Here is a 3,632-nt window from a genome sequence, read left to right as displayed (position 1 = left end):
GTACAGAAAATGTTTAAGGAAGGCATCATAGCACCAATCAAATTCTCTGAATGGATCTCCAACTTAGTCCCTACAAGAAAGAAGACCGGTGAAATGAGGCTGTGTGTGGACTTAAGGAATCTGAACCAAGTATCCCTCAAAGACAACTATCCCTTACCTAAGATGGATCATATTCTCCAAAGAGTGGTAGGGGCCTCAAGGATCTCATTACTTGATGGATTCTCGGGTTTCAACCAAATCCTAGTACACCCTGATGATCAAGACAAAACTGCATTTACAACCCCATGGGGAACTTTCAAGTATGTTAAAATGCCTTTTGGGTTGAAGAATGCCGGGGCAACATTTCAAAGAGCAATGGATATTGCTTTTGCGAAGGAGATTCATGATTTCCTTGTCATTTATTTAGATGACCTCACACCTTTTTCCAAATCTGACCAAGAACATTTGAAACACTTGAGACAGATCTTCCTAAAATGCAGAAAGTATGGAATTTCCTTGAATCCCAAGAAATCCCTGTTTGGACTGGAGGAAGGCAAGCTGCTGGGTCACATTATCTCTAAAGATGGCATAAGAATTGATCCAGATAGGATACAAGCTATCCTACAAATGCCCCACCCAAGAAATATAAAAGAATTGCAAGGATTCTTGGGAAAAATCAACTTCTTAAGGAAATTTATCCCAAATCTGGCCGAGTTGATCATATTGCTATATAATATGCTAAAGAAAGATTCAAAGGTGAAATGGACAGTTGAAGCAAATCAAGCCTTTGAAGGTATAAAGCTGGCCCTTACCCAGACCCCAATCCTGACCAATCCTCAATTTGACAGGGAATTCATCATCTTCTCTTTTGCCTCCCAGCATACTATTGCTGCTGTTTTATTACAGAAAGATGACCAAGGAAATGAGAAGCCTATAGCCTTCTTTAGCAGAGCTCTTAGAGATGCGCCTCTGAAATATCAGATCATGGAAAAGCAGGCTTATTATTTGGTCAAGGCCATTAAAGACTTTAGGATTTACATCCTTTATTCCCATGTTGTGGCTTATGTACCAAGTCCTATTGTCAAAGACATTCTCACCCAAGAAAACTTAGAGGGCAGAAGAGGAAAGTGGATTGCCAACATTTTGGAATTTGATATTGAGATAAAACCAACTAAACTAATAAAAGGGCAAGGTCTGGCCAAGTTAATGACATAAGCAAATTTCCAAGCCCTAGATATCAATGAGCTGGACAGTGAAACAGAGCTGGCGACTCCAAAGATCAATGTAGCCTTTGAACAATCTCCTTGGTACTCTGATATCTGTTATGTCTTACAAAACCTGTGTGCTCCTCCAGGACTGTCCAGAACTAAGTGTAGGTTCTTAAAAATGAAAACATCGAGATTTTGTGTAATGGATGGCAATTTGTTTTGGAAAAACCATGAAGGTATATTGCTGCATTCTTTAATTGAAAATGAAACTAACAAAATCATGGAAGAATTTCATGCAGGTGACTGCGGTGGACACTTGTACTGGAAGTCCACTGTGGATAAGATACTAAGGGCCGGTTATTACTGGCCCACCATGTTCTCTGATGTCAAGAAATTCACAACCTCATGTCACAAATGCCAAGTGTTTGAGGGCAAAAGATAGTTGCTGCCACTCCCCTTAAGACCCATTGCAACAGAGAGACCGTTTCAACAATGGGGCTTGGATTTCATTGGGGAAATTCATCCCTCATCTTCAGGACAACATAGATGGATCCTAACAGCTACAGACTACTTCACTAAGTGGATTGAAGCTGCCCCATGTAGACAAGCAAATGATTCAATAATCATTCAGTTCTTGGAGAACAACATACTGGCTAGATTTGGCTGTCCAGACAAAATAATAACAGACAATGCTGCTGCTTTCAGATCCAAGAAAATGGTGAACTTTTGCCATAAATTTCATATTACTTTGGGCCATTCTACTGCATACTATCCCCAAGGAAATGGCCTTGCTGAATCATCAAACAAAAGCCTGGTGAACATCATAAAGAAGGTGTTGGAAGAAAATAAAAAGAATTGGCATAAGAAACTAGTCAATGCCTTATGGGCAGATAGACTAACAACCAAAAGATCAATTGGGACCAGCCCTTATGAGTTGGTTTATGGACTAGAAGCCAAATTTCCCTCATCACTAGGAGTGCCTGTTATGAAACTTCTCCAAGAAAGCCAAGCTGAACCAAATGATATGCAAAGAAGGATTAATCAGATCATATGTCTGCAGCAAACCAGAGATCAAGTTTTCAGCAGAGTTCAAGTATTACAAGAAAAACTAAAGAAGGCCTTTGACAGAAGAACCAAAGCAGAAGATTTTAATGTTGGTGATAAAGTCCTCAAGTGGGATGCAAGGAGAGAAGACAAAGGAAAACATGGAAAATTTGATTCTTTATGGAGAGGACCATTTGTTGTTCAAGCAGTGCAAGGTAACAACACTTACTTTCTAAAAAGTCTTAATGAAACTGACTTGGATGAAGGTCCTGTCAATGGCAGGATGCTGAAGCACTATTTTGATTATTTCCCATGAGTGCAGCCTGAGGTTCCCTTGTATATATGCAGATGTATATATTATTTTCTGTTTAGATTGTAAAAATGCAGTTTTTTGAAGATTATTGACTATCAGCAGAAGGCACATAGAATCAGAGATAAACCAAGAAGGAAAAGCACAATTTTGGCATTTCAAAGCAGCATACGGCAAGTTTTGGATAAAACATGTCAAGGGCGAAGGCAATCTGACCTGCTGTTCTTGGTCTTTCAAATGAAAAACCATCCCCATGTGGAGCCACTGTTAGCTACCTATACCAATAGGTTTCATATTTCATGATGGACAAGGGAAATTCCAAATATGCTCTGCTTTGATTATGCAAAGATCACATATTTCCAAGAAAATACAAGGTGTGTAAATAGCTTAATGTGTCCCAATTTTTATGGATGGTCCAACAGTCTAATCTGGATCATTCCATGGTTTAAATTTCCAGTTGTAGAATAGAGAAAGAAGTCTGTCCAAACTGTTTAATCTTGGCAGACAAGTAGTTCAGGTAGAGAAGAAAAGGTTCCAACAGCTTAATCTGGGACCTTGGAAGAAATAAGGGTAGGAGTAGATAGAAAAAACAAGAGAAAAAGCCAGAGAAAAGAAAAGGCAAGTAAGGGTTTGCAAGTCCAAGTGCACCCTCCAAGAAGAAACAAAAAATGCTAGGCAAAGTAGCTGGGTAAGTAGTTGGGGTTGCAGAAAGGTTATCTTTACCATTGCAGGTATGTTAACTTTGTTTACTAAAGCAAAGTCAAATCAATTGAGAAGGTGTTCTTCTTCATCAAGTTGCAGCAAGCAGGAAACATGTCTAACCTCCCTTCTTCCCCTTTCCACTTCATTACTAACACTCCCTCATCAGCTGAGATTCATGGAAGAAGATTATGGTTTCATGGTGGTTCTTAATCTTTTAGAAGCCACATTTCTTGTCTAAAAATTCTTTTCATTTTGATCTACTCCCTAAACTAAGTTAGTCTCAAATAAACTTAGTGATTTTCCCCCCTCATTCACATCTCCCCCCATATTAACTCTAACTTTACTATGTAAATCCCCTATATTACCTTTCCCCTACTAGTATTAACACC

This window comes from Pinus tabuliformis, chromosome 2_1, assembly GCF_031772625.1.
Source record: "Pinus tabuliformis cultivar Carrire ecotype Pingquan chromosome 2_1, CPIR1, whole genome shotgun sequence".
Lineage (NCBI taxonomy): Eukaryota > Viridiplantae > Streptophyta > Pinopsida > Pinales > Pinaceae > Pinus > Pinus tabuliformis.
This window is presented reverse-complemented; position numbering follows the sequence as displayed.